Raw genomic sequence first — 16,591 nt, forward strand, 5'->3', positions numbered from 1 at the left:
ATCAGAGCAGTCTGATCTGTTCTGCTGGAAATGGCAAGAAGTGCCAAGTTCTACACATGTCCTACTTCTCTGGAGCACCTGTGAGTCACCAGCTGGGTGCAAAGGCAGCTCCTGGTTTGGTGGCCAACCAATGTCATAGAGCCTGGAAGGAGAGACCTGCTCACCCACTGCATCCATATTTTCACTGATGCTAAGAGCCAAGTAGGGCTGAGTTTGATGTAAACATAACTGAAATTGAGAGACAAGAGGACATTGAGTAATGAGCATTAGTTTAGTGAGGTATGAATGTATATAAATGGGCCAAGATACTATCATGGCATTGGAAGAGCCTTTAAAAGGGCAAAAATCAATGGGAATTTTTCTTAGCTGCAAAGTGCAGAAATTGGCACATGGATAGTAGCAGAATATTCATTTCTTCTTTCTTGCAATGACATTTCATTACACACAGAAGAAAGAAAAACCATGAAATAGTCAATAGATATTGTTTCTTTCCTGAGGTCTTAAGAGAAAACAGTGTAACAAAAGGGAGTGATGCTGGTTTTATTATTGTTCTCAACAAACTGGCTGTTGCTTTCCTGGGAACCAAGCTCTCAGTTGTGCAATCAGTACTTTTAAAATATTTTTTTGGTGAATTTCCTGTACAGTGTTGCACTTTTAATACATGCAATAGTCACAATTCTCAGGTGGCAGAGTCTGCACTGACTGCATCCTTTTACAAAACCTTTCCTAAAATGTATATTTTAAAATGTGTAATTTGCAAGTATTGCTCTTGATCATTTCATTTTGAAGATATGGCTCATGATCAAAGAGCTATGGCTTTATTCCTTCCTGCACAATAATTTCTATGCAAGGACTACAAATCAATTCTTTCTTCCTTCATTTGGTGGGCGATGCAACCAAAATGGCAAGTGGTTCACTCCACAAAATTTTCCTGGTGTGGGTGGGGTGTGTGTGCTGGTAGGGATGAGGGTTTTCTGCACATCCCTGAGGCAGAAATACAAGCAGCTCTACCCAGCACTTCTAAGCTAGATGAAGGAGAACAGGAAAGTAAAAGAAGAAATAGTACTTGGTCTTTAAGAAGTAGTCTTACTGTCTTCTTTAACAAGACTTGTTTAGGCTATGAAAAGTACCAGTGATCTAGAGCTTACCTACTCTCTGCCTCTTAGTTTAAAAATAGGTTTTCTGTGCTTCTTAACCACCTGCTGTATTCTCCCCCTATGCATTAGCACTGCCCTTTCTGCTGGCTTCCTAAACATACGTGGGTAGATCGCAAGATACACATTCTGCTTTTACAGAGGCAGGACTCAGCCTAATTATAACCTGCAAGATCAGAATGTGACTGTTTTGACTTGCAGAAGCAAAGATGAATAACTGAGTTGTTGGCATTTAATTTTAGATCTTCTGAACTCAGTCCTCTTTTTACTGTAATTTATTGTACTTATGACAGTTCTAATACCTGAAGAAAATTACCTATATGTGCAAGTGATCATTTGCATTGTATTTTCCAATTAAGTAAATTGACTTTTAGCAAAGTAAAACACTTTTGCTGGTCTTTTGTAAATCTAAAATCAGAGTATTTTTGTTATTTCTCTATAAATAGAAGAAATACAGTAGACAGAATAAAGTTTAAAGTTTAAAATTTAAATAAATAATATTAAATAAATAATAATAAATAAAATTAATTAAATAAATAATAAATAAATAAAGTTTTAAAATTATTTTTACCGGACTACAGTAATTTAGACAATCTGACATTTCAAAAGCTTTACATCTTTATTTCAATATTAATGACCAATTGTGGTTAATAGAATTAATTCATCCTAATACCTCTTACTGTGTGTAATAGGCACCTTCAGTGTGTACATAGGTAGCTTTGCCCATGACGTATTTCATCCTTGAGCATAATTTATAGTTCTATGTCAGCATTTGGTTGGAACAAGACGGGGGTAAGATGACATGATTGCAGGGTAGCTTTCTGCTGTGGTAGTCTGTGTGTAAAGCTCTTGAGGGCAATTCCTGGTTGTCTAGACTCTTCAATGCTGCAGTCCTCACCTTCATCTCAGAACAATGATACTGACATATATCATTACAGACTCGCGCATCACTCATCACTTGGTTTTTTACCTATTTTTCCCCCGTGGAGCACTGGTGTTCCTAGCAATGATGTCAGAATGAGTGTCCCTATGGTGTCCCTAGCAATGATGACAGATTAGATAGGATAACTCACATATTTTTGTAGTGATTATTTTCTTAAATTCAGTCTCATTTTCAGAACATTTGTAGCTTTACATAAACAGTTTCCCAAAGCATGTCCCTTTTGTTATATTTAAATACTATATTTTCCTTCACTGTCTGACTTCTCCTTCTTACTCCTTTCTCTTGATTGCTTTTAACCTATGTAGTTTTCAGTTTTTTTTCAACCATACTAGCAGTATCCCTCATTTGGGGGCTCTTTTGACCTAATTTTTAAGAGACAATGTTTCCATATAAAAGATGAATCACCCTTCCTTCTATAAGAAATAGAATTTGTTAATTGTCTTACTAAGCCAAGCCTCATGGAGTGTCCATGCTTCTACATTTAGTGTCTATATACACAATAGAAAAACTTCATGTAATATATTAAATACTGCAGCTAGGTTGATGTACCACTAAATGTAAACTCTAATTAAATCAAAAATATGACTTTGTTTAAATGTATTTTTAGTATGTGTTTTTGGAGCCTGACATACAAAAGGTTATGTTCTGAAATCTGAATTTAAATATAGCAGAGAAAGAGGGATTGGGCAACAGTATCAATGCAGTTGAGATGTTTCAATTTTTATTTAGTGTAACATGCATTATCATCACAATTTTTCTTAAATAGAGTCTTACTCTTGGACAGAATTCTTATGTAGATGGATCAAGTTTCATACAAGCATGAAATAATAGAATCATCCTTGCTTCACCCCACCTTATAATTCAAGGGTTCATAGTGAGAGACCATTGGGAAAGGATGAAGTAGTTCACACACATGATAGACAGTTGGCTAGATGTATCCAAATTTGTAGCATCGTGGCAGAGGTGAACCTCAAATAGAGGTTTTTGAGGAAAACACTGAAGTGGCTTTCCTGATGTTTATGAGGAACTCAGCAAGAACACATAGGAGCGCACAGGAGATAACATGGATGTGCATTCCTGAATTTTTAACAAGCAGATAATACCTACCATCCTGGGTAGGGTGGATGTGAGAGCTTGGGAGAAGATATAGTGGGGACAAACTGTAAATGGACTTCAAAATGAAGACAGTGTATCCTAGTGCTGTAAAGATGGAGGGAACAAAGAGAGGGTTGTAGGAGTGGAAGATTTAGAACTTGCCATTTCCCATGGTGATGATAAATTATTACGGTAGTTGGTGGCAAGGGTAAGAAAACAGATGTTGCAGCAATAAATGTGTGGCATAATGAAAATATGGATGAGTTTTAAGTATGTATATAAATGCAAAAACTCTTCTACTGGAAATGTTAGAAAAAAAGTCTTGTTAGGATTTCAGCATAATTTGGCTATGAAAAAAAGATTGTGTGGAAAGTGCAGATAAGTGGCAGGCTAGATATGATTTGTCATGGTGACTGCAAAGGAGATGCAACTGAAACTGCTGTTTTAAACACATCATTCTTGGGGTCATGTCCCTGGAGAACAAACCTGAGCCAAATTTTCTGAGGCTTTACTTTGAATAAAAGCAGTCAGATCTGAAGTGTAGAGATGAATATTCAAAATAATAATTAAATCATCATAGGGTCACATTGTCATAAATACTGGAGGTGGGTCTTGAAAGAACGCCAAGTGACATGAAGTGGTAATGAATACATGCACAGAGAGAAAACAACAACAAAAAAAAAAGAAAAATCATGGAAACTTAAGAAGGACAAGGTTTCAGTAATGGATTATTATTTTTCAACTTTAGCTCAGTTCAAAACCAGTAACAGTAAAAGGTAAAAGCAGATTATGTTGTGTCTAAGGGGAGAAACCTAGTTTACAGAGGTTCTGGAATGAAACTGGAGAAGAGGTAAATTTAATGAGCTTGGAGATGGGAAAGAGGAGTAGAGCAGTTTATAGCTGGTGAGAAAAGGGGTTCAGAAAAATAATGTTTTTGGTGGGAGCATGAGAACTGAAGGAGGAGTGAACAACAGTTTGCTCAGGATGGAAGAACTGAGGCAAATTGAGGAGTTGGAAAAGAGAAAATCTTGAGATGTGACATGGAAAAAGGAAAGGAGTTACAGAAAGGGAAGTGATGGAAAGCACATATCTTCATGTAGAAGACATTGACGAGATCCCAATGTGGAGAGTGAAGGAGATGCAGAGTAGAGAGGAGTGGAGTAAAAGGAAGGATGATTCAGGGTAGCTAAAATCCTACTTGAGATGACAGATGTTCCCCAACTGGAGAATGGAGAATTACCTAACTAGGAAACAGGAAGAAATATAGAAGGATAAAAAATGCTTGCAGTGGCGAAAAGGGGTGAAGTGAAGGATGCAGAAAATGAACAACAATCTTTGGGATAAAAAGAAAAAGGAGAAATGAAGAAATATGGGAAAAAGAGAAGGGAGACAAATACTGAGGATTACTGATCATCTGAAAATTGTGGAAGGATTGATTGACAAGGCTTGAGGGAGAAGATGACCTCAAGTATGAGGGTACAAGGTATATGATCATTGTTTAAAAAGGAAGAACACAGCATCAGAGATTCAAGAATATGGCTGATGAAAATCAGTGCAAGGCTGTAAGCCTTGGTATAGGCTGAACTGAAGGAGGAATGAACACAGAAGGGAGACATGGGACTCTTCAGCCAAGGGCTCAGGTGAATTGGTAAAAACTTACATGGAATACAGTGAAAATAAAATAATGCCTTGAGCTGAAATCAAAGGACAAGGCTGAAGATGAAGAGCAGACAGAAAGAAGGGGGGAAGTGAGAAGGGTCATATTTAATGCTGCTAATAATGGAGAAAGAGTAAAAGGGATGTAGCCTGGGAGGAGTATGGATAGGGAAAGAGCAAAAGTCCAGTGTGACTGCCACGAAATGTATCTGTGGGGATAGAAGTGAAACTTCTGGAAGAGAGGGAAGATAAAAAAAAGGATCCAAGACTTGGTGAGGGTGAAAGGAACAACATATGAAAAAGTCATGGATGACAGGGATTTTTTACAGAGACAAAGAGAGTGGGAGGAAAGAAGGGTGTAGGTGTGAAATTTGAAGCTGCAAAAGAAGACAGGTAGAAGGAAGAAAGGAAGATGTAGCATAAAGACAAAATTTTCAAACTTGGATGGTAAAAATAATGATCTTAAATTCTGTTTAGCCATATTAGTAGAAGGTGGCTTTAAAGCAGAGTCCCTCAAAATATTTTTCTTTTTTTCTTTCCAGACATCATCTGCAAATAGTTACTCAGATGTGTGGGCTTTTCTCTGGAGAGAGCTGTGGGAAATGAACTATGGATTCCTACTCTGTCATCTTCAGTGTGTTCATTAGGTGGTGGTGGAAAGGCTGATAGAAACTATATTTAATAAACTATCAGGTGATTCATTTAGCTGAGAGAAGGAATAGATGTTAATAGTGCCATTCCTAAACAAGGTTAGATCTTTCAGTTTCACCACATTTGGCAGGTCTGTTTGGATGATGCCTAATACAGACTTCAGTCTGAATGCAATCTAAATGGCTGAGACCAGGTTTATTTCAGCAGTCTACACTGGAGGGCCCTGCTGCTTGATAGTAGTGTTGGCTTCTGTCTTAGGGACTTTCCTGTTTCTGCAGCTGCTTCTGCTTTGTTTGGAAGTGGGCTTTTTTTTTTTTTTTTTTTTTTTTTTCCCTGGACGTGGGCCTTGCTGTGCTTCTGTCATCTGGAGTTTGGATTTCTGCAGAGAACAGTCCAAAAGACCATGCCCAGAGATCAAAAGGGAGCTTCCCCATGTGAGCACAGAACACCCACTGGCTGGGTGAGTTCCTCCTAATTCTCCTGGCAGGCAGCTTTGGCTCCTGTGAAATTCAAAGTGTTTGTTTTTACATGCAAAGCTTTGGGATGGGATCCATCTTGCTTGAATACACCACTCAGTCCTTGGAATGGCTCAGCAGCTGGGGCTCTTTGGTGAGGGGGTTCTGTTCTCACCTGTCCTGGGGAAAGGTCTGCTGCTCTCGTGTCCTGCATGCTCACCATGGTGCTCTCCACCAGCATTTGTATTTCAGTCAAAATGCCCACAAAAAAGCCTGTTTCCAAGAGAAGCTTTCTCCTTCCTGTTTTTGAGAAGGGATTTGGTTGTTAAGCCTGGGGAGCTGCAGCAGACTGTGGTTCTGATTTGTTTTCTAGGAATGACTAAGAGAGGAGGAGTTTGTACGCTCTAAATTCTGATGACTCTGTTAGCAACCACATTTCTTTAACTGTACATGAGCATGATGAAAGTATGTTTTTAATCTTGCAAAACCATCCTCAGTTTCTGATGTCGCTTCTTACATACATTATGTTATTTTCCATTTTTAGCTTCAATCCTTCTGTGTTTGGCATACAGGATTTTCCAGAAATATTTTCAAATGGATTTTCTCAATTTAGTAAACCAATTTCTTTAATATATTTTCATTGTCAGGTAATGTCTGAAGATTTCTTGTTTTGAGTAAAATCCCTTGACCCTGGTTAAAACCAACATTTTGTTTTACCATATAAGCATCTTAAAAGTGAAATATATTAAATCAGAAAAATTAAGAACCACTATGGTGGAGATTTTGCTTTCAAGTTATAGCAAAGAATGCAGAGAAAAAAGTTCAAGTCTTGATCAGAATAATGGGATGTGGGATTAATACTTGGCTGTAAGCTGCATCAGAAAAAAGGTTGTGATTTGAATCCTCAGAGGCAAAATGAATGAATTAGATAGTAGCTGGTTTTGGTTCAGAATGATGGTTGTCCCAGATTAGCTTCCCTGGTATCATTTTAACAGCATCCAACCACAACAGTGAATAGTTTCTTGTGTTTAGTCCCCAATCAGGAAAAAAATGTCTAAGAAAAAAATCTGGATGTGCAGCCTGATACTTGCTGTTGAAAATCTGAAATCCTAAGGCTGCAATTCTCCATTGTGGACCACTCCCTGGTGAAACTAATATCTTTTTCTCCAAAACTGTGTTGGAACTAGTTATCCTGTACTGCAGTGACATCTACTGAAGGAAAGCAAAAAAAAAGTCTTGGGAAGCAGTGTTTGCCTCTCTAAAACAAAATACAAACATCAGGGATTTAATATATTATTGAACATGGAGAGGTTCAATATTTTTCCCTTTGTCAATTTCAGAGCTATTATTGTCTGGTTTTTATGAAGCACACATCACCACTATGTTCCCAGTCTTTAAACACATAACTAATGTGTTCTTTGACCTGTTTTGTATGCAAATACTTAATTCCTGAAGGATTGTGTTTTAGTTTTAGTTCATTCTCCATTTGAGAAGGGAAGTAAAGGGACATTTTTTTCTCAGTGAAGGAGGGAAGAGATTAGAATTTAGGGGGCTGGCAAGCATAGATATTGTTCAGGCAGAGCTGGCTGCCGTGTGCCACAGCAGGTGGAAAGGATAAGAGAACTGTCATTTCTGCTACTAAGGTGAACTGCTTGTATTTTTCTTACCTTTAGGTAGAACGTATTTGAATATGTGCTTTCTTTATGCTCTCCTCTTCCCAGCAAGCAGTGTTTTATACTAGAAATGAACTAATGAATTGCAGAAGACTAATGGATTGCATTATGTAGAGCTGCTTGTAGGGGAGATCTGCCTCATTTGCTGGCAAAGCTTTGTGGTGTGTAGCTGCCTCATCCAGATACTTCCATCTCTTTCTTCCAGGGAACTGGATTATGGGATCTAATCTTGCCATTGGCAGCAGTGTATGCAGGTCTCCAGATGAGGAGAAAAATGGGATTCATGCCTGCACTTCCATCCCTCAGAAGCAGAAAACATCTTGTCCTTTTAGTTGCAAGATCCTCCTTGAAGGGATACCTCCAAGCAGAAGAAATCCCACCACTGTATGCATGTGAAAAACTATCAACGAAATATAAAAAAAAATAAGTATAATGTAGCTGCAAAATATTGTTTGATTGAGATTACTGTTGTTTAAAAAAGACCCGAAAATACCAGCGGGAAGGGTTTATGGTTCTGCTCCCTTCTGCATTTTTCTTCCTGGTCTTCCATCATGTAACACTTACAGCCTATAATTAAACCAGCTTGCTGCTATTTGCATTTTCATGAAAGGAGCCTCTTCTAACATACCTCTCTTAAATCTCCTATTTGATATCAAGTGAAATTTAATTTCAAGGCTTTACTCTTTGCAGATCATTTAACTCTTAATGTTTTTTCATCCTAAATCTATCTCTGCTTCTGTCTGGGCATATATGTCTCCCTCCTCATCTCTCTGTCTCTCATCCTCATTATTTGTTCACCTTTAAGCCATTCCAAAGCTATTGGAAAGACAGATTGCAAAGACAGAAGCCTGAATTTTGCTATTATGCTCTACAACTCTGGCATGAGTTCCTACACATTCCTATCAGAAATATTTCTGGAACTGAAAACCCAGTGAGAGAAAAAATGAGCTCTAGGCTGCTTATTAGTTAAATAGTTCTTTATGGCGCTATTTGCACATGGGAGTCATATTTATGGATTTAACTGAACAGTCAAAGAATAATGCTTTGCACAATATTCTTGGAAGTGCTTAACTTAAGGTCATACATAAAACTAAAATACAGTTTATATGCTCAGTTCTAGGTCCTTTGTGTAAGGCATCCCTTAGAAAAGTAATAGCTAGCAGCAAAGCATGTCTAGCAAGTGGAATTTTCTGTTGATTCTCTCATTCCCTTCCCTATCTTTCCTTTTCCTGACAGAAACAGATGGAATTTTATTTTCTCACAATTACTATGAACTGAGACTAACAGCTCTTAAATTAGCAGTGAGGGGGTGGAAAGGTGTGGAAAGCAATAAAAACATGCAAACTCTCTGTAACAGTCTGAACAGTGAAATGTGGAAATAAATCTTGTCAATCAATTAACCATAAATGCCCTGTGCCTTGTAGGTTACACCCAATACATGTAATGATCTATCAATCCTTCATATAATTTGTGTATATTAAATAATTTAAAAACTATGTTGATTGGACCTTCCAAACTTCTATGCAAAAGAGGAGGACTGACATTTTATTTACCTACTGATAAAGTCTGCAAGGGATATTTTTTCAGCTTTGAAGTTGTTGTTTAAGCATGGAATCCTTTGACTTTCTGAGAACATTTCCTTTAGGTTCTTCTTTGCCCTTTTTAGTCCTTTTTTCACTCAGTTTCCTCTCTTCCAGAATTTGATATTTTCTTTTTGTGACCGTTATCTTATTTTTTTAAATTGTAGTATTTAATCACAAGAGATGGCACAATAGTAATAAACTCAGTTTAAAACCTACTCCAGTTATCACATGGACATCTTCTGAGAAAGCAGCCACTTGACTTTCTTGTAGGCTAGTTCTGGAGTTGGTCTGCATGTGCTGCAGGTACTGGTCACAATATGATTGTCTGACACACACCCCAGGAGTCACACAAGGACCTCCTGCGCTACAACTATGTTTAATTTTGAGAAAGAAGACTTTCTAAATTGAACAGGTTAAATCACTTAACCTCTAAGCAGGCAATATGGAAAGATGAGGAAATTAACATTCAGAGAAGTAGACGCTGCTGAGATGTCATTTTCTAAACCTTGACTGAGGTGTGCAGGAGGAAGGCCTGATGCAATGCTCAGTTTTGTTCTTGATGAGGATCTCATGGTGGAAAATGCACATCACCTGAGCTGGAGTGAGGGCTCCCCTTTAGCATGAACAAGGTGGGGATAACCTTTCAGGCAAAGAGAAGTAAAGGAAGAAATTCTCTGTGAGGGAAAGAAAACAGCTACAGGTGAGGTATATTTCAAGCTCTGTTTTGTCTTTGCTACAGAACCAAGATCATGCTGGTCCTGAGTACTGGTTGTGGGCTGCTCTAAGATCAGTAAATTCATTTTGGGTGTGATGGACTTTGCCATACTGATATTGCTGATACTGACCTGTTAGTTCAAGAACAGGAGGTCACTACATTCTTGGTAGTGTTTATACTGACCATAACCCTTTCTAGAATTGATTACCAATGCCAGGTGATGAGGATTGCTGCCTCTGGTCTGACATATGTGTATCCCTTCTTCTCTGCTCCCACACATGCATGATTGAGGCTGCTGTGTAAAACAATAGCCCAGAGGCTGTCAGTGATTCCTTCCTATCACTGAGGAAGCTGAAATACAGAGGTTGCTCCCGGTTACACCCCTGCAGCTTAAGCAGAGTTTCCCTGAAGATGACTCTGACGCATGGGATGAAAGATGTTCAGTACACTAAAATTATTCAGCTACATCTTTTCTGCCAAGTAGACCCTGAAAGTTCTGGGAGAAATGCCAAAGCAATGCTGGTAGATGGATGCTTCTGAGCCATCATGTCCTTGACTGCAGGAAGACAGAAATGTTCGATCAGGACTTTTTTTAAGGTTACCCTCTCTTTGTTTTGTTTTTCTTTGTATAGAGTCATGTTAAATACCAGCTAAAAAATTGTATACTTATTTGATTATGCCCTTCTCATGGAAAACCATAAGTTAGATATAGCTTTTAACTATGCAGTTTCCATAGATTCCACTTTATTTATTTTATAGTTCCCTCCTACCAGTATCATATGAATTTTCCTGGATTTTCTGGATTTGCATTGTTTTCCTGATTCACTGTATACAGCACATTGAAAATTCTTAGTAATCTTGCAAACACAATCAGCCTGATTCAAATTCCTTATACTGTGTGCTCATTTAATGGAAGGTCCAACTTCACTCTCCCTCATTGTATACAGCTGGGAAAGATTTGACTTAAGTCAGCTCTAAAACCTCCTTCTTGAGTATTTGTTTAACAGGATTCTGCACTACATGTTGTCTTGTATTTTGGACTTTTTTACCTGTGCCTAAAGGCGGTGGCTATTGACATTTCTGCCATAGTGGCTCATTCAGACAGAACTTTCCTCTGAAATATGGCTTGTTTAGTTCACTGGACTACTTTTCTTTACCTGAAAAAAAATTCAAAAATTACTGCCACAGCTATATCATGATTGTTTTAATTAAATTCTTTGTTCCTGCTAATTTTCATGAGGATGAAGTGTTTCTAGATAACGATGTATGTTTGCTAAGCCCTTTTCAGCACCTTAAGTCCTTAGTATTATTTACCAATATAAATATTATTACAGTTCTAAGGCTTTTTTTTCTGTTTAGCACAACCAATATGGAGAAATTTTAATTTACAGTCTGACATTTTTTCCCACATTGTAACGGAAGATATCTTTCTATTTTACTTCAATCATATGTCAATTGATGTTTCTGATGCTCTCTTTCATGCCTTATTTTTAGTAATTGTTCTTGTGCCTTCAATGGAACATTCATTTCACATTAGCTTCTTGTACTCTGGAGGGATTTTGTAGTGATGTAGAAAAATAGTCTAGAAGCCTTTAAAGAAAGATTGTTGAAAATAATTTTTTTTTAATTCATTTTTGAAGCATTTTCAAATTTTTGTCTCCTGTGAGAACTAAAGTATACAAATCCAGTATATGCTAAAATAATAAGCATTTTTATTCTGTAATATATTAATACTATGTGAACAGAGGGAAGAAAGGAGCACATAAGTGTTCAAGAGATGCTGGATACATAAGGGACAGTCAGCCTGTAGTAATAAATGTCCCTTTTAATCTGCACAGTGCTGGATTTAAAGGCATGGTTAAGAATTATGGATTACAAAGGATATTAACAGCTCTGAACAGGTGTATCTTTGTCTGGGGTTTGGAGATTTATTTGATTATGCTGTGTATGGTCATATGTTCATGACAACAGGGATGTGCAAAGAGCCTCTGTAAACCAGAAAAGACAGAAATACTTCTGTAATCAATGACTGGTGTAATTAGCTTTCCTACCAGTGGAAATAGCCAACAAAGTTCCAAGGAAGCCATGAAGTGTCTCAATAAATATAATAAATGTATCAATATGTGCAAAAATCTGCTGTGGCACATAAACTTCAAATGCAGCTAAAGATAAATAAAAAGAAAAAAAAAAGCAAAACCACATATAAAGGTATCTTTTTCTTTATGGGCTTAGACTGAAGGTAGACTTAAGGTGGTGTCATCCAGACCTGTAGCATCATGCATGCCAGGACTAATATTATGTGGAAGTTGTTCAGAGCAATGTAATTCAGATTCAGTGTTATTTCAGGCAATGTTAACACAGTCCTGACTCACAAGAGAGAGAAAATTAATTTGGTCTGGATCCCATTATTCTCCCTGAGCATATATCTTAGTGGAAATATTTTTTTTTATCAAATTCAGTATCTGATTTTCAGATGCTACTTTACAGTCAGATTTACAGATTTGCAGTCCTAGTTTGCCTCCTATTTTTAGCAAAACTAGGGCTTTGGAGGGGCTAAGCTAAAGCTTGGGGGCTTTCCAAAGTGGCAAAACTAAAACAACCGTTCCTTTTGTTTCTGTTCAGTCTGCTGCTTTTTCCATCTGCTGGAGCATTGACCATCCCACAAGAGTTTGTAGCCCAATCTTTGGATTTGGTGTTTAGCTTCCTGTTTCCTGCATAACTACTTCACCTTTTTGAAGTAAGGCAGTTTTATGTCCTTATGTCTTTAGGTCATTGTTTCCTAAAGTTACTGAAGCACTGAAAATGTCCACAAGGACAGATTTCTTTAAAGGGCAGTACATGGGTTTAATTGTAACTAAAATAAGATAAATTGACCCTTCTTTTGTCATCTCTATGTAGCAGTCATTTCTCCAATGCCTTGGGCATCTTGGAATGTCAGTTTGTTAAACTTGACTCAACAAAGAATTCTAGGGAACTATTTTGCAAACAATGTTTTATTAGTGAGTTGGCATCAAGAATCATCAAATACAAAGGTTCCCAACTTTGTGTATTAAAATAAACTGAATTTACAGGTTCTTCAGTAGTGAAAATTTCCTGTTTTCAAAAGGAGTTTCTTATGGTCAGGACTGGATAGAATAGCGATACATGGATGAGGATAGTGCAATGGCATTTCTGTTTTCTCATCCCATGATCTCAGAAGCACTATTTGGGTGTTACAGCTTTCAACATCCCTCCTTCAAGTATCTACATTGGATCAGAAAAGTCAACCAGATAAATCGCAACAATTTGCTATTCCATGGTGAACACTTTGGAGCTGGAAGCGTAAAATACCTCAAAGTGTTCATGGCTCAGGCCAACAAGAAAAATTTGTCATAGTCCCCATGGTTTCTAGGGCTTAATGTCCTGGCACAATTCCAGTGTGGGATTTTACAAATGTATTAAAGGAACAGCTTTCAGCCAAAGGTTATGATGTAAGAGGGTCCTGTAACTTCTCTGCTGCCATGGTGTGTCTGAACAGAGCATCACCACAGCCAGCTGGCCATAGCCAAGAGAGGCAGATGGAATGAATATAGAGCAAGGCTGCCATGAACTGCAGTGATGAACACAGGTCAGGGGCATAGAAGGCCCTATTCTGCACATGGAACCAGGCCATTTTGTAAATTAAAAAAAAAATACGTGAGGATTTTCTAATCTTCAAATTATTTAGGTGATCATATGCATTCACTAATTATCATGGCTGGTGGCAGGGCACTAGGATGAAGTAGAGAGGTTTTAAAGTAACAATGTTTTAAAATAATCATCTGTCTTTTAAATAATAAAAAATAATCTTGGTGTTAAATAATAATTTTTAAAAAATAAAAAATAGCTAAGTTTTTCCTTGTTGCTAAGTAATTGTAAGTAGTAACTTGCTATTTATTTACAATAGTAGTCTGATAAAAAGATAACTAGCTCAACTAAGAGAATATAAAAACCTCCCAAAAACAATCCTTAAATAGTCTGTCCATACAATGGTATGACATTAGCTAAGTAATCCATGTCCTGCCAGTGTATTACCTCAACCTGTTCTTCACTTGTCACAGGTAGTAAAAGGTCTTTGTCTTGTGCAAATAAAAAGACATTTGAGCATTTCTAAGTAAAACTTTGAAAGAAAAAATATTTGCTTAAGACAAACAACTGTTTCACGACAGACCTATCTTGGGTGAAAAGAATGTAAAAAACTTAGCAATGTGTCTCTGGTGTATAAATAAATGTCCTGTAATTGCCTTTGCTAAAAGTGGAGGTAATGGTGTTGAAACAATAGACTCCATTGAAAAAATGAAATCCTGTAAAGTGATAAATGTGTAAGGTCAGCTGAACTATTTGAAGGTAAATCACTTTTCTTTCCTTAGCTTCTGACATCTTTAATCTGAGAAAGAAATGTCCAGAAATTAACTCTCTGTGTTCCACAGAGGTAGGAAAAGACCTATAACAGGTATAGGATCACACCTGCCACTTCACTTAGCAGGAACCCCTCCATTACCCTGCCTCTTCCCTGGATTAGACAATTCCTAGCACAAAAATCTCCAAACTGTGTTCAGACATGCTCAACTCCTGCTCAGACTGTTTCACAGATTGCTGGCAAGACTGATGAGGCCAATGCATTTCTGGCCAGCCTGTGGCCAAGGGGCTAATGCTTCACATTCCTTCTAAGGGGCTGGGGTCCTTTAGACAGGTAATGGACAAAGCTCCACTTGTATAGACAAAGAATTGCCATATCAATGGGCCCAAATCATACTTGGAAGTTCCATCTGGAGAGGAGAGGGCTGACCAGGAGGTAGTTACAGTTGAGGGGTGCTTTGACAGCCCACACAGATTTGCCATAGCAGGCAGCAGTGGCCAGCAGCCTCCAACGGGCTGCACACATCAGGTAACATCACCAGGAGCAGAGCAGATTTAGCACTGCAGAAACTAGTACCTTATTTCACACCAGTTTACACAATGTCCTCATGCCATACTTTCTCCATTTCTCAGTTCCATTGTACCTTCCAGCCATTCCTAATTCTGATCTCTTGCGGCTCCCTCCAATTTTTCTATGTACTTTACATATATAAAATACTACATGAGATGTATTGTGTGTGTATGTATGTGATATGTACATATCCATACAGCATGCTGTTGTCCCAGGCAGCAGCAGTATCCTGCTGCACAGAATTCTCTCAAGGAGAGAAGAATGCACTTAAGTCAGCAGCTCAAGGATCCTTATTGCACATGTAGAAACAATGCATTTGTGATGGGAACATCAACCTCTGCACCAACAACTGGGTACAAGCACAGAGGGCTTAGTTTAAGAGGGTTTTGACTCTGTCTCTGTGCTCATATCCTCTTTCCTTTGAAGGCATGAGAATTTTTTTCATTAGAGCTTTCTTTATGAAGTTATTTTGGGAATAAGCTCACAAGAAACTGAACAACAATAAATATATAAACACTGGAATAAAGAAAAAGCTGTTAATGCCAAGTGTGTAAGAACTTACATCCCTGGCAAAAAAAAAAAAAAAAAAAAAAAAAACCAAAAAAAAAAAAAAAAACCACCAAAACCAACCAAAAAACCCCAAAAATAAACAAACACACAAAAAAACCCTACTAGAATGAAAAAACATTATGTTCTGAGAATTCCCATATTTGATGTCTTACTTCTTATGCAATGCATTTTCTTTACATCTCTGGTGTTTCCGTTAGAAATATGATTTTCCTTCCTTGTGTCCTGCTCAGCTGGTATTTTGGTCATGACAGTTTTTCATTTTTCAGAACAAAGGCATTTTTGGAAAGGAAACAGAGATTTATGAAGTACCATTACTTTTCTCTGAAAATGACAACATAAATGTTTGTATGAAAAAGTACAAGCAGTTGTTACAGGCAAAAAAAGAGTTTTCTTTCTTACCCTCAGCATGTGTCAGCTACAAAAGATAAACCCGAAGGAATGCTCTTTATTTAAAATTATTATTATCATCATAAGACAGTCAGAACTACTTTAACCTTTACATGTCTATCCCTTTGTAATATCCTGTTAGCTGTTGGTAACAGCAATATTATATTGTGTTAAGGAGTTTCACAGATTTTTCTATTTTAGCTCATCACATTTTCTGATATTCAAGTTCAGTATACATTCTTATGTTTGTCTGTGAGTTTACATTATTTGTATTTCTCTTTTTTGAAAATATTTATCGCCCCTCACTCATCTCTACATTAAACAGCTCCACATACACAGTGTCTCCTTGCATAAAAGTCTCAAGAGAATTTCTAATATGTTTCATCATCTCTTTTTGAAATAATTTTGTTTGCATTTTTTGAGATGGAGAGAACAAAATAAAATACAATAGAAAATATAACTCTGATTTATATAATGCTTGGATATTGTGAGAGTTATTTTCAGTGTTTCTTATAGACACCTTTCTTGATAAAGATCCTTTTATGCAGATGCTTCCTAAGTGTGGCCTTAGGATTTGCCTTAGGGACCATGAGCATCTTTGACCCTTTGTTGCAGTTGAAGCAGAGAAAGTATTCCTAACACATTCCTGAGAAGTATCTCTTTGTCTGCCTAAGAGTGAGTGTGTATTATTTTAGCAGTTCCATGATTTATTTTAAAACTCTCTGAATGTACCATTTAACCTGAGGACTTGTCCTTCACCT

This window comes from Vidua chalybeata, chromosome 2 (genome assembly GCF_026979565.1).
Source record: "Vidua chalybeata isolate OUT-0048 chromosome 2, bVidCha1 merged haplotype, whole genome shotgun sequence".
In the NCBI taxonomy this organism is placed as follows: Eukaryota; Metazoa; Chordata; class Aves; order Passeriformes; family Viduidae; genus Vidua; species Vidua chalybeata.